The sequence below is a fragment of the Oxyura jamaicensis genome, chromosome 1 (assembly GCF_011077185.1).
Source record: "Oxyura jamaicensis isolate SHBP4307 breed ruddy duck chromosome 1, BPBGC_Ojam_1.0, whole genome shotgun sequence".
NCBI classification, from domain to species: Eukaryota; Metazoa; Chordata; class Aves; order Anseriformes; family Anatidae; genus Oxyura; species Oxyura jamaicensis.
The window spans coordinates 88,356,570-88,381,475 of NC_048893.1; the positions used below are offsets into that span (position 1 = coordinate 88,356,570).

The 24,906-nt window shown below is 38.1% G+C and overlaps 1 long non-coding RNA gene across 1 annotated transcript; it reads right to left on the reverse strand.

Annotated features, from left to right (window-relative positions):
• Positions 1–15,445: 15,445 nt before the first annotated feature.
• Positions 15,446–23,384, reverse strand: LOC118160787. Its single transcript, XR_004747675.1, has 4 exons — positions 23,373–23,384; positions 21,268–21,271; positions 17,373–17,444; positions 15,446–15,505 (listed from the first exon to the last, which is right to left on the reverse strand). It is a non-coding gene; the product is annotated as an uncharacterized LOC118160787 (long non-coding RNA).
• Between the last annotated feature and the right edge of the window lie 1,522 nt (positions 23,385–24,906).

Genomic DNA, 24,906 nt, shown 5'->3' on the forward strand with positions numbered 1-24,906 from the left:
CCCAAGGCAATTGCTCCAGCCCCTGACTGTCTTTGTCACCCAGCCTACCTAGATTCCTCTGGCCTCTCCCTTGAGACCATTAACTGGTTGCCCCAGTTTTGTGTCCCTTAAACTTTGCCAAGAGTCCACTCTCTCACCTCTCCAGGTCACTGACAAAAAAGTTAAAAGGACAGATAAGTCTCTGTGGTACTGCACTTGTTACCAGCATCCAGGTAGAGTTAAATCCATTACCTACTGCCCTCTGAAGCCAAACATCCAACCACTCACCCACCCAATTAGATGATCACACTCCATATGAGCCACTTAAAATAAACAGATGTATACTCTGCAAAATCCAGTGTGTGTACCATAATTTAATATATATTTTAAAACACTACCAAGAAACCAGTGTCTATGAACAAGTACTCAATACATCTAAATATTTATATGAAGGGTTCTATCTCCAAAGGCCCTTCATTGTTACATCTCAGCCAAAATAATCTGCCTAACCTTATACAATGCTTACAGCAAAAGCTACATGGACCTAGTGGCCCTTCGGAGCACTGCATAGTTGAGTACTGAAGACACTGCTGTCTGAAGAAATCTCCCTTCATTTCTTCTACCACCAATACAGCTGTGCCACTTGAGACAGTTAACACAAATGCAGCCTCTCCACTGTCACATCCCTTCCAAACACGTCCTGTCTATGTCTTTCCTGCCATCAGACCCTTAAACACTCTAAATACTTGTCATTGTCTAAAAAAAAAAAAAAAAAAAAAAAAAAAAAAAGCCTCTGTTTATGCTGAAATACAAGCAACAGCGAAGAGCAAAACACAGAAAGGAATGTGACAGTAATGAGCTCCTCCAACACAGTAATTGCATCAATCAAAATATATATACACATAAATTTTCTGGGATTAGACTTAATTAAGGATAGCCTAAATTCCTGTGGATAACAGATGACTCTCAACATGCTTAAAATGTGCGCAAAGATTTTAAGCAGCAGCTCTATCTTAGATAGGTTGCTTTGGTAGACGTGCTTCCTCATCCATGCTACAGGGAGCCTGTCTCTCAGTATTTCATTACAATCTTCCACTGAAGAGTTCAGCCTCTCATGGTCTCCTTCAGTATCTCTCCACTGAGTATGTTCTGATTCGTGAAGATAACATAAGATCACAGTCTGGATTAGTGAATTCAGATGTGAAGTCTGGAGTCTATTACTACGGGGTAGGATAGGATATAAAAAAAAGGCTGTTTTTACATTTAGAACACGAATGTTGATGCCAATGGCAATTTTGTTGTGATGAAGAGATATCTGTTTTTAGCACAGATCAGCAGGAGCACCCAACTCTGAAAATAGTAATGAAACACTAATGACTGATTGCTCTGATATTTGCCAAGTTATACTATAGGGGGTTCGTATAGGAGTATGAATACCATGTGTCATATCACATCTCTGATGCAGATTTAGTTTATTGCAAATTATTGCCACACGACAAACTACGCTACCATAAAGAATGGTATCCATTCCTCACTGCTCAGTCACATCCTAGTCAAGAACTTCCAACTTCCTCCTCTAAACCACCTCAAAGAAATACAACATGCTTCCTTCTTGCTCCACCCATCCACACATTTTCTGTGCCTTAGGCCTGTAACTGGATTGCTCTTTAGCTGCTCCTCACAGAATTTTCCAGTTCCCACCCTCACCCTAAGCGCTCTCATCTTCTCCATCGGCAATGCCACCTTTGGACGCTAGAGGGCATCCTCGAGACAACTTTTAGCCCGCGGAGAGCCTTCCGGCGTCTGCTGAGCCCACGGCAGCCCCCGGCCAACGTGGAGGCCTACGAACACCTGTGGAAACAGGCAAGCAGCAGGTGAGTGATGGCGCTGGTACTGGAACACAGCATTTTATTTCAAGGTCAAGAAGGCTGTGGTTCAAAACTTTGGGAGGACTAATACCCACCTGCCAGCTTTTTACACTGATTTTAGCCGGCAAACTTTCACAGAGCCTGCTGCAGAGCTTCAGAGTGAGCACCCAAGGAAGTGCTAGGAAGCACCAAGGGTTTCAAGAAGGGGACAGCTTGTTTGTATGGTGCTGCCCTACACAAAACAATCCATGCCTCTCAGAAAGGCTAACTAGCTTGCGCATGGTGCTACTAACCCGACTGCTCCTCCTGCCAACCACAGCCTGCACTGTTAGAGGGTTGGGTTCCTTTTCTTACTGTCCTTCATTGCTTCATAATGTCTTCCAGCACAGGCTCTAAGGACAGAATGGAGACGGAGGCTAAACTGCTCTTCCTTTAATAGACATCATCCCTCGTATCTGAAACAAGGCAATAGAAGGAAGTGTACAAGACTGTTGCCTGTGTTTGTTGACTTAAAACAGAAAACCCAAGTCTCCCCATGGCTGTCATTTCACATCATGACAGCACACAAGAAAACATCAGAGTACAACTCAAAGTGGACATACATTTTGCCTCACTACAGTTGGGGAGCTGAAAGAAATGCAACTCAGAACGAAGCCTGGCCCGCTGCAGGGAGAGCAGGTGCAGCCTTACACAGCACACAGCCCTCTCCCTTCCTCTCCATCAATCATTCCAACACTCTGACAGAAAGCCAGGGAAAACCCTGGAAATAACTAGAGCAAGTAATAAAAGCAAAACATTGTTAACTGTTACAAAGAACAGCGAAGAAGTCTCACAGTGAGATGGAGAAAGACAACAAGAGGTTTAGTTTTATTGAAGGACACTTATTTTCTTGGCATAAGAAAATTACTTCTTTGGCTAGGATGCAGAGAGAGATGATGAATGTATGCAAAGACAGGAGGGAAATAATTCATGTTTGTTCCCCTCTCCTTATGAGTCACTTTGGCCTAAAAACATCTTCCAGAAACTTTTTGGCTGAATTTGGCTATATTAGGTTGCAGTGAACATCACTGGGCTTATCTATTTCAGAATATTGTGAATAACTTTCAAATGTGGTTGCTAGTCACTACTATGCACAGAATCTAAATATGTAGAAAACTCTAAACTGTACGCTTCATTTTAAGCTGGAATGGCACTTAATGACCAACAGTACTTCTGCTGTATACTTCAGAATAACGTAGTTCTAACAACCACTTGTAATGTATATATTCATACCTTAGTAGTCATAATTATCCTCTTTACCTAGGGACAAAAGGAAAAATAGGAAACGTAAAGGAGCACAGCACATACAATTTATTAGAAGGAATTTTAACCTGGGATTAAATAAAAAACTCTAAGTGATGGTGTTCTGTCTTTAAAACAAAGTGATTTATATGCCAATCTTAGAGCAAGTATTTTACAACTGTACATCTCATCAACTCTAAAACATGATGGTCTGCATAATGACAAAGTACATTACCTGCAGAGGGAAGGGGTTGGGTTTCACTTCAAAAATGAACAGCAACAGCACATTTCCAGCAGGTACCTCTCAAAGCTCTGTCAGAAGATTTCTTTAACACCACGTACCATCCTTAGCTTTAGAAAGCAATGCAGACCCAAAGAAATAGCTTGGCCAACAGTGCATGAAGCCCAACGTCTTCACAAAATGTAAAGAGAAGGGAAATTACCAGTCCTAACCTGGTCCCCTGGACTAAACAGGCTCTAGTGGCTACGGTGGGTAACATGCACATGCACTTCTGCCAGTTCAGTTGCATCTGAAACAGTCCAGTCTGTTATCCATGCCATCACTATGACATCTACAAAGTGTCACTGAGGACAATCTAATAATGTATGCATGCATATACATACGAAAAAAAAAAAAAAAAAAAAAAATATGAGCCCTATCTAGCGTAAAAATAAATACTGCACTGGAGAACTTTTCCATAAATTCTGAACGTCAAGTACTATTAACAGATAAGGAGATTTGGAAGTCTCCTGTCCTCCACATGAAAAGGTACCATATTAGACTGCATAACGCAGTACAGTTGTAACACCACATACCAAAGAATAAACCTGATTCATTGTCTAACGCTACCTAACCCTTTGGTATTCAGTGACTTCATCAAAAATGCTGCCATTTTCAGATGTAATATGAAAAGCTACATTAGGAAGAAGAATGGCACCAAATTCAATTCATAGAATCAGTGAAGTCACCAAGATAAAACATTACACTTTTTTGGCCCACTTTGAATAATAATGCACTGAATTTACCTCTATTTCCCTTAATAGAAGCCGTAGTGTTTGGGAGACCAAGAATACGGAATCTCAGAATACTGAGTGCACAGAATGCGTTCCAGACTGTTTGCTTGTTTAAAAGCATGCAATACCTTTTTCATACAAATCTGGAAACATGGTATATGGGATGTCTTGAACCTGCTTGTGTCTCAACATCTTGAAAAAAACATCAAGGAACATTGACATGGTATCTGAAGAGAAAGTTTTCAAGAGCTCAGTCTGTAAAAGTTGGAAACTGCTACAGAGACATGGATGTCACCTGGATTACAACCAGGTGTAACAGCACATTTTGAAAATCTCTTCTTGCATCCAGCTTCTTTTTTAAAGAATTGATACTACTATTTATCAAAGAGAATCAGCAGCTGTATTTCTTTTATGCTTAACAGAAGTAAACATATAGAAACATGTGCCCAAACCCAAGGCTCATTTCAAAACCTATTCCCTCAAAACCAGTGTTTTTCTATTTTCAGGTGAGAGAGGCTGACAGGACATAGATCAGGAGCATTCCTGAATTGAGCACAAACTTCCAGATGACCCTTAACTATGATTTCCCTGTTCAGCCACAAGATAAACACATTACTAGTTCAATTACAGTATTCTGCCAGTTGGCATTAGCCAGAAAGCAAAGGGATATTTTTCAAGAGAGAAAGAGACTTCTTCCAAACCATTCTCTGTGCCACTGCAGACCAGGTCAAGAACTCTGAGCACATGTATGGATTGTTGTGTTGCCACCTGTCAACACAGACATGTTTACAGAGGACCCTGGGCTGCTCTCAAATTAAAAAGCATAAAAACACTGGAAAATCAAGTCTTCTGGATAGGACCCCTATAACTTGAAAACCAAATCTTCCTTGCCAAGATGCAAAAAGCCACAGGCTAACTACATACACTGTTATCCCTTAACAAGAAAATGAGAAATTTGGAAGACTTCGTAGATGCCCAATTACATTCCACTCCAGATGGGAAATTTAATATGAATAAAAGTGCATTGCTTAACATAAAAAACATATGAGTTTTATTATTTTTATTATTAACAGGGCATTTCCTATTTTGAGTGTGACATAAGCTGAGCTGTCAAAACTTATGAAGAAACAAATATCACTGGGTAAGGCTGTAAAGGCAGAAAACAATTACAATACTTTTTTCTTAGCTTATTTTGATGAACAAGAGAAAATGTAGATGTGCAAAATAATTAGTATTCACATGGTTTGTTTGAACAGAATGGATCCCATTACTCATACATACTGAAATCGCTTATAAGTAAAGCAGTACTCGTGCTTCCCTGTGGATCTGGAGTTCTCTAGCCCATTCAGGGAACTACTCATAGCTTCAAATTCCTAATAGGAGGTGTCCGGCTTTTAGATGCATCATAAGAACAGCTAAACAGCTTATATTCACCTATATAATAATTCTGGTAATACCAGGAGATTTGGTTTGGAAAATGTGGAACATAAAAGGGCATTAAAAGCTTTCAGAAGCCCCCAAAGAGAACTCCAAGAATGGCATACACACGTTACAGACTAATGTTAGGCACACCAGTTTTGCTGCTGTCACAAAGTCCCACCCAGTCTTGACTACTGGGATCACTTAGAAGAAAGAAATGAATGTTATGGTCTCCTACACATGTACACAACATAGCTCTTGTAACAAGCCTTTCCTCTCACAGCAAATTGTTCGGTCATCTGCCACCTGCCCTAAAGATTTGCCTTCAGGTTATCAAAAGAGTCAACAATGTTAAGAACCTAAAATGCCAGAGGTATTGCTAAATGATTGGGATCAGTACAAACATGGAGTTAACCTACTGAGTCAATTCTTCACTCAGACACTTCATTCAAGATGTTGGCTCAACCACAGTGAATCAGTGACACGGGAACATGTGCTGCAATGTGGAGTGTTCCCAAAAAAGAGGAAAAACAGCAGAATGGGAGGAAGGTAACCTCTCTGACATGGTCGCTGTGTGCAGAAACTAGCTAGGTTTTGGGTCTGATGTTTGTGTGGGTTTGTGTGGGTTTGTGTGGGTTTGCCCCCCCCCCCCCCCTTTGCTCTATAGAAGAGCTGAGAAAAGTCAAACATGACATGGACTTAAATTTGCTGAAATTCCTCAGGCATTGGTTATGTACTTTCCACAGATGTTAGCTGTTTTCAAATGGAAATTACAGTGTCAGACGCTATTTTCTCAGAAAAAGTTATAAACTCTTTTGATCAGAAGAGCTCTAGTTCAGTTTTACATGAGTCAGGGTGAACAATTTCAGGATGGCCCTTTGGGAACAGCCTTTGGATGTGAAAAGACACAAGGTCTTCAAGCAGCATGACGATAGAAAAACTGGAGGTATCTTCTGCAACATGAAACTGGGGGAAGGGAATGGTGGGAAGAAATGAATGAGGACTATAGGGATTTTCCAAAAGAGCATGTGAGGAAGCAGCCAGTAACATGACATAGCACACAACATCACTTATTTCCCAAACAGTCTCTAAGGTACAAAAAGGGTTTTTCTAGCTTTCAAAACAACTAACAAAGCTGCCAACTGTTACTCAACGCATCATCAAGCTAAGGGAGGGGTGTGTGTGTGTGAAAGAGAACAGAGAGAGATGGAGACAGAGAGCACTGATCTTTTACAACTTTAACCGATACGGTGAAGTTATGGTGAAGTTACAGTGAAAACTCCAGACATGTATCCCAGGGTTTTCTTCTGCAGGGTACTGTATAGCTGGATTAAAATCAGTACACACAAAACTGCAGGAAAAAAGTGCCATGAGACCTTGGTAGCACAATCTTCCACAGTAAAGGTTACAAATGCAAGGGAGGCGGAGAAAGTGTTTGTATTTTAACCTTCTAGTAATTACACAAGATAAATACAATACCTGGCTGAATTATAGCATCTATCATTCATATCAGCACTATCATGGTGGGCCTTAAAAACAAATAATGGTGGAAAGTGTTCCCCAACAAATGCACTTAATGGAGACTGAGGACTTGTTATTAACACTTCAGGTGTTTATTTTTGGTCCCATTAGTTACAAATTTACTGTCAAATTTACTTCTGAATTCAGAGATATCTTAAAGAATCCCAGAGTATCCTGAGGTTGAAAACCAAGAGTAGAGAACAAGTACTGAGTATGAAGACCCCCTACGAAGAACAGTGTTTCTTGCAGCTCCTGATTCTAACAACCTACATCAAAAATCTCATTTAAAAACCCTACAAAGTCAAGAGGAGATGAAAATAAATCTTCACGTGTTCCTTAGCAAATCTCACAATTATGAGATGGGCTATTTATGGAAAACCGTGAGGGAAGTACACTATCATTTAGTGGCATTTAGTGACCTGCCACCACCTGATCCTGATTTTGTGCACAAACTTGGTTGCCTCAGGTCAGAATTCAGAGTACATCTCAAATCAAAAAAGGCACAACTGTAATTGTTACCTTTAAAAATCATAATTGTAAACACACATAGGACTTAAGGTTTTTAATTACTTTGAGTCTCATTATACTGCACGCACACAGTAATTGACAGATGCTCCTTTGAATAGTTTACATGGTTAAAAGCCTCAACCTGCAGTCTCCTCCAGTTCTGCTGAGGGACCAGCAAAAAGGAAGCAAGACCTTTCACAGCTAAGGATATATTCATTGAGCAGCTTTTGAGGAAGGAACTTCTTCTGTTACATTTGCTATTCAAAATATAAAACAAACAACGACACTCTGCCCCCATCCAAAAAATCCAACCAGTAAATCATCAATGATGAGCAGTTCATAGATAATAAACACAAAAGGAATTTTCTTATCCATCTAGTTAAGTGAGCACAAAGTTCATCTCTCTTTTTCATTTGTCTTCTCTTTCCTTCCTTATCTAAAAACAACAGTAAGATCACCAGCATTCCCCCTACTTGCTCTATTTACATCACTTACTTTATGCTTGCAGTCTTATTGACATTATGGCAAAAGCAGCGTTGGCCAGTTACGACATTTTTGTTGCATTCCTCTTTTAACGCTTTGATGAAGAAATTTAGTATAAGAGCTAGATTCCTGTAAAATAATGCTTAAAATAATCATACTAAACATCTTGAAGCATCAACCTTGCACGTTGCCAAAGGTCAAAATGATCCAAACAAACTGCAATAAAGATTTCCCTGTTTTAGAACATAATGTTTCATTCCCTCTGCCTTCATCCAACAAACAGCTATAAAGATACGCACAGTTCTTGCTTTGAAATGACTAAGGCTTTTGTAAAAATATCTATTTTCTTCCTTCCCCAGTCACCTTCATACCTGATTCTCATAAAACATTGGTTATATATGTAATGCAAGAATATTCATAGAGACATTCAAAACCAGTTGATAAAAATATATCAGCAGCAGCCTGCCTCAGGCATTGATTTGCAAGCCCAAAGTAAGTTTCAGCTATGACTCGTTGGAGTTTGAACATTGGCAATGCATTTAGCTTTTAAGGCTTTATCACAAAATTCAATATACATTTTGAACTTTTAGGTTGCTGGTGTTCACTGTTTTATATTCCATATATATTAGTTCTAAAAAATTCACCGTCCCAAAATACAGGCTCTTTTGTCTTTCCTGATAGTTTCATTAAAATATCTGGACATTGCTAAACAATCACTTCAAAATTGAAAGATACTTATCGCAGCACCATACTGCAATTACATCTTACAAGCTATCTATACAGTTTCATGCAAGGCAAAAACTAAACAGAGTATTTGAGGCTTCCAATTTTCAGAACACAAAGTTTTCTTTTTAGAAACTTGTGTCATGGTATCATTGAGATTGGAGGGGACCTCTTGTGATCATCTTCTCCAACTCTTAAGTTCAAACATGATAAGCTAAAGCGGTTTGCCCAGGACTGTGTCCAGACAGCTTTTGAATACCTCCAAAGACAGAGACTCCACAACCTCCCTGGGAAACCAATTACGGTGTTTGATCACCCTCACAGTTTGTTCTGGTGTTCAAATGGAACTTCACGTGTTTCAATGTGTACCCACTGACTCTTATTGTGTCAATGGGTTCTAATGAGAAGAGTGTGGCTACATTTTTCTCATTCCCTCCCATCAAGTATTAATACGCACTGGCAAGACTCCCCACTGGGCCTTCTCTGATCCAGGCTACAGTCACACTTGTGGATCAAATGCCTTGAACAAGCACACCACATAATAGACTGGAAGCACTGGAGTCCTAATCAGCTTCTAGATCAACGTGTAGGTATATTCTGCTCTTTAGTGTAAAGAGAAGGAAGACAGAAGACCATCTTGCATTCAAACAGTAACTGGATAGGACCCCTCCCTGTAAAGTGCTTTTGTTAAAGGCAATTAAAAAAAAAAATAAACGTTCATCACAACATAGTGCAATGCTGGTGTCCAGACAAGTCACATATGAGCTAAACTTTTTTTTTTTTTCTCTGAAAATTGAAAATAGCCTGCAACTCAGAGGAGGTTTGATTACATGATATAATAGTCTCTCCTTGTCTCAGAAACTGTATGACTTTCCGTTACATGGTTATATATTTTCTGTATTCCACTCCTAAAATCCCGTACGGAATCACTAGGCTAAGCAACCACTAGAAATACTCATATGAAATTATAGAACATGTGATTGTTATGTAGACTCCTCATAGAAATAAAAATGAAGGGAGAATTAAAAATAAATAAATAAATAAGCTGTAACCATCTTGAGGAACTCTGGCAGCAAAGAAGGCCAGAAGGGGATAATAGAACGTTTGACAGAAGACGAGCAATTTATTTTCACATACCCACTGTATCAGTTGTTGTTCTGAGGATCACTATTAACAAAACCACTTGAAAACACTGGTTTTGTCATTGACTGAGATGATTCCAAGCTTTACAAGGTCTTCTAATTTGAAGACTGGTATTTGGTGGCTCTCAAATCCACACCTAAAAAAATCACTATGAAACAGTAAGTCATTAGGGGTTGTAAAAAAAAAAAAGTTATCTTAGGAAGTTTATGGAGAGACTCAACAATCCATAATTTAATAAGGCCAAGTAACTCACTATTCTAATATCAACACCTGCTTTTGTAGTCAAACTTGGAACTGCACAGAAAAACTAGCAGCTGTTCTAAGAAAGCAAAAGATACTAACAGCAAACACCTCAGCAAATTCAGATTGGGAGTTGAAGTTCTCTGAAGAATTCTCAAAGTTCTGAAACCAGAATAAAGCCTTCTGTTTCTGTGTTAAACTATTCCAGAAATAGTAAGACTATCACAACCTCATTATTCTTTATCTAGCAACATGCTACTAAAAGAAGCAACACTTAACGACCAAAACTCAAGACCTCAGTTTCTCAAGATCTCATATTATTTGTTTTATATTATCAGCAAAAATAATTTGATAACCCGTAAAGGACATGCAGATTCCACTGCCTTTTTTGGAGAAAAAAGCTTCATAATTGTCAACAATGAATTACGCCAGAAAATCTGTTTCAAAGACCTACTTAATGTGTATTGATGTATGTACTCTAAATCCACTACCAGTGACATTTCAGAATTCCTTTCATTCTCAGTGACAACAAACCATATCATAAGCATTAACACCTGAGATTTTAATTTGTAATGAACGTATCAAGCCAAAAGCAAGTAGAAGAAAGTGTTCTTGTGGAAGTTCTTCAATATTTGAGGCTCTTAGTTATGTTCTACTCCACAGTTGGTGTAAATTAAATATGTGAGTATGACCAGTTATGATACGTCACTTAAGTTGGTATAACTAAATCCCTACCTACATCTAAATAGTACAAAAGGCTGGTATTAAATTGCATTAGTCCTGCTCTGTTAACATTGCTGCCCCAGTTTAGCAAGCTCCTCAGTGTCATGCCAACTAATTCCTTCACCAGAATATGAAAACACAGATGTACAGCAGTGTGATTTGAGAGATCTTGCATAGTTTATACAATGCAAGACTGGTAGAATTAAGATACGTAAAGTTTTAGCATCTGTCTGAGATGATAATGCCAGGAACATAATCTGAGAACAGTTCTGGAATGAAATAATCTCATATAAGAGGCATGTTTCATGTGAACTTTAAAAGAATCAGGCTGGTGGCACGTTAAAATCAAAAAGGTCACAAACAAGATTTTACATCAAAGAATGCAAGAAATCCAGCAGGTGCAGAAGATGGCACAGAGCATCAATGCTATTATAGATGAAGATGCAGAAGTTCTGTATCCTAAGGGCAATGGAGAACAGGAAATTGAAAGCCATTTCTATCCTCTGCTTGACTTACAGAAAGCCATCTAAACACAGTATCAAGGCAAAACATTGGCTCAAATACCTGTACATAAATAGTTGTGGTCTAAGAACAAAATGAAATAGTAAACAGACTTCAGTTATTTCTGTTTAGACAAATATCCTAAAAGTACCTAACATAGTAGCTATGTTTTTAGACTTTATTTGTGACTTTCATGGAACAATTGTTAGGGAAGCCACAAGAGAAGGCTTCCAATGTCCCCAATGGGACACTTGGACACGGGTTGCATGGAGGTTCTGATTTGAAAATTTACATGTCAGCAGTTTATTTGTAACAGCAACCATAACATACTGTATTAAAAACTCCTACAGCTTTGACAAAGGCATGTAAAGTGCAAATTATTTAGGCATACTATACTGAAAAGCACAGGGTCCATATATACTGCCTGGCAAAAGAAAGCTTCATCTCTAAATAATATAGTAAATAAGGTAAAATGTTATGTAACACTGAGCTTGTGCCCAACTGATTGGGAAAAAAAAAAATAATACAAAAATCTAACAGATTTAACTGTAAAAAGCAACAACAAAACCACAGTAGGACAGAGAGTTTGAAACACGGCTAACACATGGAAGCATAACTCATAATAAATCTTTCTTCAAATACATCAGGAGTAGGAAGCCTGCCACAGATTATGTAGGGCCAACTGATAATTGAGAAAAAATAATGCTTAGAGAAGATACACCCATCTGCAGCAAAGCTAAATGACTTCTTGGTACTGGTTTTCACTGATGCCTCTCCAACAGGAGTCCTTCTCTTAGAGGCTCATTAAAAAAAAAAAAAAATGACAAAATGAACTGTAACACATCAGCAAAACCTAACTATTTTCACCCAAGAGTTCTGAAATGACTTGGAAAGGCTAAACTATTAATCATTGTATGGTGGCTTGGTATCTGATAACCTGAATAAAAAATGTGACATCTGTTAAATAAATAAAAATAAAACCAACAAAAAACACATGCATTCAGGAACACTGCAGGCAGCTACAGGCCTGAAAGCTTGGATTCTGTAATAGAAGAATCAAGAGGAAGTGTAAGAAAGCACAGACGAGACATTACTATGATCTCTCTGGAAGGTTTTGAAGAAGCTGACTTGGAAATAACAGCAATGTGGTTGATGTATATGTTTATTTCGAGAAGTCTTTCACCAAATCTTCCATTAAATCTGTTAAGGAACCTCAAAAAAAAAACATGGTGAAAGACATAAGGGCCCTGAAGTCTTCAAGACAATCAAGAGACAAGAATCAAAGAGAAGCATTTGTAATCCTCCTTCTGAAGTCGTATCTTTCCCAGATGACTCTAAAGCAAGCAAGTTTGAAAGGACAGGCAAGGACAGAAAAACTGGGTAACAGTGAAGAGTTCGGTGTCAGAAGCAATGCTTGAATTCAAAAGACAGTGAAGCAATTTTTCCCATAAGAATTAACATAGTGGACAACTGGTACACATGGGACAAAAGAAATGCACACTTTTTAAATACACTGGAACAATATATATAGCATGGAAAATAGAGAAGAAGCATGAGAATAAGAATTAGCAACTTGAAGAGATGCTGGTTTTTAAGAAGCTTTTGAAAGATCTCAGCTTCTTCATTCATGAGATTGAATGACTAACTAAAAATCTACTTGTAAGCATTCTTGATATTTCTTTCCAAACAGTTGGATTGGAAAATGACAACAGGGAATGACTTTTACTATCGCTTTCCAAAATACTACCTTGGCTTCTTCAGGAAAGAATCTTTTCAAGGAAGAGAAAAGACTGAGAAAAGAGAGATGAGAGCACTTCACAAAACAACATCTAGGTCTGAAAGTCCCTCTGAGAAAAAAAAAAAAAAAAAGAAAAAAAAAATCACAGGTCTGAATTAAGTATGCTTCTCCTAGTCACTACCAGGGCAAGAAACTGGTTGGGACCCCTGGCCCGACTCAGTACAGATTATGCTCTTCGCATTCTTCGCACCCAAGTGGAAATTAATCTACTTAGCATACATACAAGTCCGACGAGTTTACAAAGCTTAAAAAAAAAAAAAAAAAAAAAAAGAAAGAGTAATGAAAGACATACTACCAATAAAATAAGGCAAGTATCTCTATCAAGCATACCACTATAACAAATCAAACTTTACTCATTCATAGAATCATAAATTTGGCTGACAATTAAAGGTATATCAAACTTATGTTTAACTGAAAAGTTCCAAATTCTCATTAAGTGTCATTAACATGACTTTCCAGCTATACCCCCTTCTGAGATTTCACAATGACTGATGTGTTAAAAAGAACTATGTCATTACATCACCATTTCCATGTATAAATCTATTTTTACATAGTTTTTCAGCTTTAGTTTTGCAAAGACATTAATTTACAATCTTTTATCACCTATTGTCAGACTAAGAAACAACTTTATTAGTAAACTGCAAGAGGAAAATGGCATACATGACAAGTAAATGGCCAAATTCCCTTTTGAACAAACTTCAACTAAACTAAATTCACCGTTCAATGCTAGTTTTTCCTTAAAGTACATGGCTCACTTTTAAACCAGGCATAAAACCACATTGGGAATAGGAGTATTGAACCAGGAATAAAACCACATTGGGAATAGGAGTATTGTATCGATTTTAACACTTGGTAACAGAGGTTAACAAAAATCTCCTACGGTATAACAGACATGGATTCCATTTGACAAAAAGAGAGCACTAGCAGACACAGTATCACAATTACATCTGACATAAGACATAAAAATGCAGAAAGTGGACATATATTTAAGAAGAAAAATCCACAATTTTGACATTTTTTATACAAATAATTACTTTTTTTAAATGACTTTTTTAAATATATAAATACAATTTGACACATGCTGCTCCAAGAAACCTGTGCTTCCCCCTTCAGTCTTTTGTAGTCTATTGTGAAATATCAGATCCTATGTTATGGTTACCTCTTCAGACAAAACATCCCCGTGTTCATCATCCATGAACTTTCTCTTTTGAAGATATTATTCTTGTGACTAGCAGAATCAAAAATGAGGGAGGCAAAAGGTTTACACATCCCCAAGGGAGAGGCTCAACTCAGCTTTTCAAGCCTTCCTAACCTTAGTCAGCAGGCTTGTGTGATAAACCCACACACCCAGTGATTTCTTGAAATAATTCTCAGGGGAAAAATGGGAGGGAAGGGAAAAATAAAATAAAATAAATCAGCCAAGCACTGAGCACTTGACTCATGTCTAGATTGACACTGTATATTTTACCAGATTCCAATAATAGCTACATCATGTCTTTATACAACATACAGCATAGCCCAGCTAGCAGAAAAAAACACAGATTCTAAAAGAATATACATTTCTCAGACAAACAGGTAACTAGGCAAGGATTTTATCACACACAAAAAAACTAAATTAATTAGTATTAGCTTGTGAAGTCAAGAAATCAGAAGTTAGTAACAGCAAGGGTCGCATGCACCCTTAATCTATTGTGATCAAATACTACTGAGCCAAATTCCCCCAGGAAACCTGCCTCATTCACTGTACAGGATGGTTTGTGCTCTCTGAATAGAGTAAGTGAATAACATGTAGTGAGAAAACACATAGGAATGAACGCTGAAAATCCCAAGACACAGGAAGTTATATACAACAGGAGAATTAGGAAACTCTGGAAAAGAGCTTGGAATAAAATTGGAATAAAAAATAAAATATTTTTATACGATGGTATAAGCATACTTTTAATATTAATTTTCAAGCAATATTTGAATAAAAGGGTGGATTTGAAAAACAAAAGGAAGCTTTGATAGATCTGTATGCTGTAGCCTGACAGTTTGGTCCCAGAAAATGTTGCCTTCTCTTGAAAATGGAGACAAGCCATAGACAGACAGAAAGACATTTTTCAGCTATTTATCCTTACATCATTTTCTCATTTAATGTAAGAAAATACTTGTGGCTAGGTTGCTAGAACAAGTTCAATCATCACTTTAAAACCATCAATTTATTAATGCAAAATGCAATTAATATGATTTTGAGATTGATGCTTACCCTATCTTTGTCTAAAGAACTAGAGATTTGTCAAAATGAACTGCTAGGCTGTGCCTTCTCCTGATTCAAGTAAATATATATATATATATATATATATATAATTGCATATATATATATATATATATATATATATATATATAGCAAAGAAGCTGAGAAGAAAAATAATGCATACTAACAACTTTTGAGACATTATAGGACATGCAGCAGTTTCCTAAATATTTTTACTAAAATCTCTACAGAGCATTCAGAAGTTTGGCTGCCTGTCCAGTTGTCAGAGGGAGAACCTGTCCTGTAAAATGCTGTGCTGGACACACTAGTGTGATGCCATTTCTTTGAGGCATAGTATTAACAGTTGTTAAGAATTCACTAATAGATGACAGAATCACAGAAATCATCTAGGTTGGAAGAGACCTCCAAGATCACCGAGTCCAACCTCTGACCTAACACTAACAAGTCCTCCACTAAACCATATCCCTGAGCTCTACATCTAAACGTCTTTTAAAGACCTCCAGGGATGGTGACTCAACCACTTCCCTGGGCAGCCCATTCCAGTGCCTAACAACCCTTCCAGTAAAGAAGTTCTTCCTAATATCCAGCCTAAACTTCCCCTGGTGCAACTTCAGCCCATTCCCCCTCATCCTGTCACCAGGCACGTGGGAGAACAGAAGAACAAACCAACCCCCATACCAGATGTTCTGGTATGCTTTACATGAGAAAATTTCACCAGTCCAAGAAGAGAATTATTTTGTCAGACTGCTAGTAAATGCCATTGCCTCAGTTTTGATCATAGATGATTAAGCTGCAAGTATTTTTTTATTGCCTTAGGCTAAAGTCATTTGGCATTGTAACAGTAAAAGCTAGGGAATTTTAGCTTACCAGAAGTTTTTCTGGTAATTCTATTTTTCATGAACATGTTTACAGCTAACCATCAGGCTTTAAGCTGCTTGCACAATCCTTTAACCTGTGCCTTACTCATGCACAATGCAACCTAATACAAAAGATTTAGAACCACCACTGTGTACTGGGTCTGGCTGGGATGTTAACTTTCCCTGCAGCAGCCCATACAGTGCTGTGCTCTGCACTTGTAGCTAGGACAGCAGTGGTATCACACCGGTGTTGTGTCTGCTGCTGAGCAGTGCTGGCACAGCATCAGGACTCTCTCTGACCCTCCTAGGGGGTGGGCAAAAAGTGAGAAAGAAACATCAGCAGGACAGCTGACCTAAACCACCCAAAGGGATATTCCATACCATATGATGTCACACTCAGCAATAAAAGGTGGAAAAAGGAAGAAGAGGGGAGGGGTGGGCTCTCGTTGTGAAGACGTCTGTCCTCCTCCCGAACACTGGCTACATGCGTTGAGGCCCTGCTTCAAGGACGTGGTCAAGCATCGCTCATTTGTGGGAAGTAGAGTAATTTCTTTTCCTCTGCACTTCCACATGGCCTTTACTTGTTTTGTTTAGTTATTCCCTTTCCCCCTCCCTCTTCCCCTTTCCCTTTTATCCCTTTAGTTGAATTGTTTAATTAATAATAATATTTCCTTAATAATATATATATATATATATATATATTCTCTTTAATTAAATCATCCTTATCTCAACCCGTGAGTTGTTCTTTCCTTTACTTCTTCCCCTCCTCATCTGAGGAGGGGGAGTGAGAGAGCGGTTGTGGTGTTCAACTGCCTAGCACGGTAAAACCACCACACACTGTCATAAAGCAGCAAGACAGTTGCCAAACCTAAGCAAGGATCAGCAAAAGTGAAATTCATTAAATTTCAAGGAAAAAAGGCACTTGTGCATGTTGTTGTCTCAAATGAATGACTAGGAACTCCTCCAACAAAAAACTAAAAGTTGAGTTGAAAAAGCCTCTGCATTGTGACTGAGACAGATTCTGACTGTCCCCCCAACCACCACCACCACCAAGCAGATACCTCTGGTGCTTCTTCCACTTCTGCAGGTGAACCAAAACAGATGAAAACCAGAGAAGAACACTGGACAGCCTTCTTAAAGGAAGCAACAAAAATAATGTATTAGTTGGAAAGCCTGGCCAGCCTGATTTGCTTGAAAGGTTCAGACCCTTCACTGATAACACTTCAAAGCTCAAACATCAAGATGATATTCATTAAAGAAACTGAAATTCTGCTGAAAATCAACAGGAGAGCAGAGGATGAAAAAAAGAAAATTCCCTTTGTTTGCTGACATTATTGCTTTATTACCTGACTGGCCTGTCACCAGTATCTATCTGTTTAGTCTAGCAGTAAGCTTTTCTTCTTCCAACTGAATAGGACCTGGTACTCAAGCAGCAGATGCAATCTAAAAATAGTATTCACTCTCAGGCATAAATCTTAGAGAAAAAATGTATGTTGCAGTGGAGAAGAAACAAACACCTCAAAAAATCACATCTGAATAACGTTCAAACAGCTTCACACATATTAACGGAAATTTTATTCTTGGTCAAGCCTACAAAATGCTGCACTCCTTATTGAAATTGGTACAGAAAATGCTGAAAATGAATAAATCTTTGACAAGGGCCCACATTTTCACTGGCATTTTGGAAGACTAATTGTGCTGTGCTACAGCACCTTAGCCAGTGCAAAGATTTACCCAGAGAACAGTAATTTACTGGCAAAATAACAAAGATGAAGATAATGACCTTAAATAAAGGTGATCACTAAGCCAAATGTTTCTGTCTTGGGAATTTGGGCTCCTTTTGGTAAGTGCAGATAGAAGAGTATTGGTTCTTCCAAAACTTAGAAATTTAGCAAAATTTAGGTTAGGGATCTGTTGATTTGCACTTTACGATGATTTTCAAGTTACAAAAAGACAGCAATTCCACATCTTTCGTAATTCTCAAGATACATGGCAGAAGTGAAATAACTTACAACAAATACACAATTATTCCCATCTTTTTACATACCTGTATGGGGGAAATTGAAATTTTGCTTTGGGAAACTTGCTAGTGTGGCTCATCTAAATAAAAAGGACACAATATTAGAAAAAATGCGTTAGACGTCCACAACTACATACATCGATTCAAAACAAAGCATTATTTGTTCTGCCAGTTGCAGAGGTATTATCAGTTGCAAAAATCAGTATTGTTTCCATGCTGTAATGGCATCCGTATCCTAGAGAGAGCTGGACTCAGCAGTTTTATCGGCAATAACTGTGTAATAAACTGCACATATATAACAACAATCTGATTATGAGGATTATTGCTTAAGCTCTTCTGTTTATTTCATTTGAATTATTAGTACTAATCATATCCAACCACGTGTTGCTATTCTCTCTTTGCACACACTTCGCAGGATCTGAGCTGTTTTTCCTCATTTACCTACAAAACACAATGCTGTGGGTCCAAGAGATTTTCACGCCAGTGCTGTTAGCAGAGAGCCAAATCTCCATTAATATTTCCTTTCAATGCCCATAGCTTGGTTCAGCACTGAACTAAGAAAAGTCAATAGCTAGAGTAATGCCACAATTCAGCGGCTGAAACACTGACAGCATAATTCCATTGCTATACAGCTTCCACGTGGGGAAGGAAAGAAACTTTTGGCACAGACAGCGTGCTTTCCAGAGTAAAAGTTTCATCATTTACTTCTCCCCCTTCAATTCTAGGCAGAGTAACCAAGCCTGCTATGCTTGGACAACTGCCTGGTGGTTTACTCCGCCTGAGGTAAGCAGGGGGTGCTTCAAATCTCATCCAGATCCACTTGTGATACCATAGTGATAGTTTATTTTCTACATAAAGCACCACTGCCTATTTCTGCAGTTGATTGTTTGAGGATTTTATACTCCCTGAATCTGTCTTCCTCCAGGAGGTCGACTAGAGGAGAAAATACAAAAATCTTTTTTTTCTGCTGTGGCAGAGACTCAGACACACAATATTTGGCATAGTTATACTTCCAAAAAAATCCCAATGTGGACGTAGCTTTTACTGGCAAAAGAATACTAGTTAATGTCACATTTTGCTGAATTAGGCTGAGCAGTTTTTCAATGATTTATACTTTTTCCATTGCTACAAGGTTTCAGCAGTCCAACAATTTTCCTAACCCAACTGTCCTTAAAATAAATGTGCCCTTCAGTAACAGAAAACAAGCCTGAAGTCAGGCCCAGATCCAGGGGAAAATTTACACCATTTAAAGTCACTTCCTTCACGAGATGGCAGGACAGAGGGTGTCCTCATTTAACACAATATGCCTATATACCCATTTCTGCTTTCAAGCTTTGTGTTGGAATTATTTTATTTGGGGAAATACAGTAATGATTTCCTCACATAATCTAAGTATTTCCACATCATAAGCCTTTTCACACAGAAACTTCCTGAATGTTTTAAGTAGCTGAGAGGTACCAAATTCCAAAAGAAACAAGATGGCTCCCTCCCAATCTCTCCCAGTATATTTTTCAAGGAAAAACACAGGTGCAAAACTGTCAATAGACTTTTGACTTCAGGCTAAATGGCAGTGAGTGTTGAAAGCAAGCAGAATGCATACAAATAGCTTGCATTTTTGTCTGACTTCATACTGTCTAGGACTTCAACCAATACATTATTTAAAGAAAAAAAAAAAGAAGAAGAAAAGGACTTTCATTTAAGGGTATTTATTTCTACAAAAGAGAAGCAAAGAAGGTGAGGAGCAAACAAGGATGGGCAGCACGTCTTCACTCTCTGATGTAGAGAGGACTTGAAGCAACTACAAAGTCCCTATTAAAACTTCTGAGTATTCTGTACATGCATACACTTTCATATGCATGAAAGCTAGTAACACGTTTAAACTGCTTACAACAAGGAAAAGCAATCAACAGCTGTGCAAGCAGTTAATTTGGGATAGACAAAGCCTCTTCAAGTATTCCGTGAAGTACAGTGAAACCTTCTAGCCACAGGGCAGTAAAATACGATTGTCGGTCTTAAGAGAATGAAAAAATCATAAACAATACTACACGTCAATTCTGAACATTCTGAACATTCATTTGCATTAATTAATCATAGAATCACAGAATATCTTAGGTTGGAAGGAACCTTAAAGATCCAACTCCAACCGCCCTGCCATAGGCAGGGATGCTACCACCCACTAGATCTAGTTAAGGTACTAGAAGTATACAGGCCAAATATGAAATAGCCATCCTTCAGCACCTAGTGTATGAAAGCTACTCCAAAAACCAACTAAAATTCTAAGAACCAAAGGAATAAATTGAAACTGCAAAGCAGTTTACACGGCAATATCATAATAGGTTTGGGAATTAAAAGCTCTGCTGCTCACAAAGCAGCTGAAACTGTCTTGAGATAAGCCACCTCAAAGTTACCAGAACAAAGCGTTAACCTGATCAACAACAAAAATTGGTAGTCATGGATAGCACAGCCAAAACCCAGGTAATGACAACGCAGAATCTATATCCTTAAACACTGTCCTGATCAAGAGGGTTTTTGAAAACCCTCTTCCTGGCCTTCTGTTGTGAAGAACAGGGTGATGGTGATGGAGAAATTACCAATTCCAAGCAATTTCTTTATTCGAGCCATAGCTTGAATCATTCACTGACAATATGAAATAATAAATGCAGTTAGTGCTCAGTCTCCACATTGTTACTGGAAAAGCATCTCAAAGAAGTCACAAGTGTGGCCTGTATCTCACCTACCTAGACAGCCAAGAAGAGGGCACATCACCTAACAAAACACTGAGCTTGACACACACTAAGCAAATTCTTGGCACAAAGTTTTGGGCTTAATTTCTTCCCCAAACCACAGGAACACCGAGCACCGGCCCTTCCAAAATTAACCTGAATGTATTTTGAGAATTGCCATTCACATTTTTCCTTAAATTTGATCACACAAACCCATCTGAGAACAACATCCCCACCATCTCTTCTGGTCACGACCTGCACTAACCCTGCAGTCAGTACTCTACAGCCTGCCTTACCCTGCTTTGCTGTCAGCACAACACACAGTCTAACACAGGGCTGCTACTACAAATGGAAAATCTCCAATTCCCAGGGGCACGTGCAATGTGTGGCTCAGGTCACACCCTTACTGACATAGGACACTGTGTTCAAAGGCTCACAGCTTCTTCTAACACCTCTTCCCCTCAAAGCATGCCAAAATACCAATCCCAAAAAGGCACCACCCATATGAACTTTTAAACTGTTTTAAAAAGAGCATATTTACTACTAAACTGTTGTCTTCCCTATTTCTAAATGACTGAAAAAAAATACTGAATTAAACCAGAATGCAAGATACATGACTTAAGGGAATTACACTAACCGAATTACATTTAAATGCATAAAGTCAAACTGAACACCATTAGTATCAAACCAAGATATTCAATACCTCAAAACCTACTTTCAGCTATTTAGAGGATTGTTATTTGTAAAAGTCTGCCCATTTTTCTTCCAAGTTAAATATCCAGATACCTGCCTCTGCATGGAGACTAAGGAAACTAGAAGCATCTTGCCGCAAATAAATAAGGCAACAAATAATATCAATGCATTTTTTACAATGGAAAGAAGTCATTAATTTACCATATGCATCTACTTGTGCTTCAGCTTGAACCTCAAAATACACCAATTAGTCTGGAATAAAAAGACAAAAAGCAACGCAGCAAGTGTTTTGATGACTTAACTATGCTAATCAGCAAAAATGAGGCTTGAATGAGTAATCAAAATAATTAGGAAAGGAACAGACAACAAAGCAAAGAATAACATAAATATATCATGTACAATTCAGGGCATAACAACACAACTCTTCTCAGTTCACACCTTTATTCCACATCCCCAGCTCAAAAAGGAGATGGCAGAATTGAAAAGGTAAAGAAAAAGCAACAGTAACTAAGATACAAAGCAAATTCTACACGAGGGATGATTTAAAAAAGTAAGACTTTTCAGCCAAGAAAACAGATGCTGCAAGTTAATACAGTAAAAATATATAAATCACTATGGAATTGAAACGACAGATAGGATGCAATTATTTGTTTTCTGTCCAAACACAAAGCCAGGAAGCGTTAAACTAAACTAACAATGGCAGAAACAGAGCAAACGAATTGTTTCCTTTTTCTCCTAAAGCACTTCTTTAAAAAAACTGTGGAACTTTAAGACATAGGATGCACACAGCTTTTTCTCACTTCTGCTCCTTCCTTCTCATACTTGTCCTCTGCTCCAGCATGAGTTCTCCACGGTCTACAAGTCTTCAGAAAAGTGCTCTGGGATGAGCCTCTCCACAAGCAGCAGTTTCTTCAGGTATGTTCACCTGCTCCAGCCAGAGCAGCCAGAGTCATCTATGGGCTGCATGGAATATCTGCTCCACAGCAAACCACTTTCTCTCCCTGGTTTTCTGACCTTGGAGTTCCCTCTGTTGTTTGGCACTTTTTAAAAAATATATATATTGTTACTTTCTCTCTCTCTCTCTCTCTCTCTCTCTCCCTATATATATACATATATTCATGCGTTACATCAAAAAAAGAAAAACACGGGAGAAAAAAAGGCAACAGTAGGCAAGAGTACATATAGTCACAGTTTTAACAGATCCTAAATAAATGCCTGCAATAAGAACTGGAAAAGAAACACAGCCAGCATATAGAAAGAAAGACTGCAAGACACAAAAATGCAAGCTTGAGAATATAAGCAAAAGAGGGGAATTTTTTCTATCTCGTAGAACTACACAAGGCAGATTTTTATTTTTGTCTTTTGGGTGTGGGAGGGGGTAATCTAATCCAAAGAAAGCTGGAAAGAAAGATTGAGTGTCTATCATTTATCTGAACTAGAAAACCACAAAATTACCATTTCAGGCAGCAGACATACTGATGGTATCAGTGTAATTTTCATTAGAGCACTTAAAAATATTAAATATTTCTGTGTGATATACACATGCATCATTTTGAATTATTCCTTATTTTGTGACGTTAAATTCATCTACGGCATTCTTTCCTAAAAGCCGTTTCAGTTTTAACAAATGCACATTTTTAGTAGAAAGGGAAATTTTCAAATATTCCTGAGAAAGCCTGGATAAAAGGTTAGAGCATTACATATCAAAGAAGGGGTAGTAAAAAGCAGCTTTAATAAAAGCAGTACTTTCAACAGGAGATTCACAGAAAAACAGTGATGAAGGTTTAAATAGAATACAGAGTCCATTGTTACTTGCATATGAAGGTCTTCAGAGAAGGTAAGCACAAACACAGCAGGGTAAATTCTTTTATCACAAAATGGGAAAGCAAATCATTACACAAAAAGGAAAGCAAGCAGTCCCAATACCAAAGGAGCACAGTATTACTCCTTTGTCGCTTATGAATACAACACACTTGTTACAAATGGAAGGGAATTTCAGAAGACACATCAAAATTTCTTTCTTACATTCATTAGCAAGACCTTATTTGAGCCTAGTGACAAGAATACTTGCCAAAAGGGGATCACAAATTGAAGTAATTTTGAAGCAGACAGATTATGAGCTTAGCAAAAATATCTCACTTTATAACTGGACTTTAACTCGTTCATCAGTCATGAAGTTAGCAGTTGAAGGACGGTCATCTATGGAGCAGTAAGATTTAAAGAAGAGTAGAACAAAAACTCCAAAGCTGCCTACCACCATCTCACAAAGAGAGAGAAACTGTCAGTCAGAATGTGATTCTAGAGAGAAACACATAGGCAACCATTACTGAATTATTAACTAACAGGTTTCACTTGCATAACTTCAGATTGATTAAACTGCCTACGGCAAATCAATTCTGTATGTAAAATACTGCTAAATATCGTTTATTATTCATACCTTACATTTTTACAGCCTATTTCAAGACATAACTATTCTTACAAGAAACTCACACGTGGATCACTGCCTCCAAAACTGTTTTTAACCAGATTTCCCCCACCTTTCACACAGGTTGCCTGTACAGCTCAGTCTTAAGAACTTTCGCTCTTACTGAGCATCAAAAATGGCAAGGTTACTGACATCTACCAGCTTGTGTTTCACTGTTACAGAAACTGCAGCTTTGGGGTTACTATGAGTGAATAATCTGTGCAATTGTTTCATTACACAAAGCATCTGTCAATTCCAAAACAGGATCAAAGCACTTTAATAGGTTAATTTTGTAGTGGCTGGCCTTCTGCCACATCATGAATATTTCTGTTTCTGTTGGTGCCAGAAGAAAACCATACAGCTAACATAAAACTGGCAACATACGCTCTGACATACAAAATGGAAATACACTTGCATAGCCAAAGCAGAGGCCTATTACAACCCTAAAAACGGAAGTATACTAAACAGGATTTAATCATATTAGCTTGCTTTAAAAGTAGGCAGACACACAGTCATATAGCGTAGCTATATAAGTCATGGCCCATGTATTTTTACATGTGCTCTAGACCAAATTAGTACAGTTGAGGACTATGCTAGTGGCATTGGGCATTACTTACTGTGGAACCCTATGCACTTGTTACGTATCTGGAAGATCCCACAGAACACTGTTGATCTTATGGGCATGTTCCGTCTCA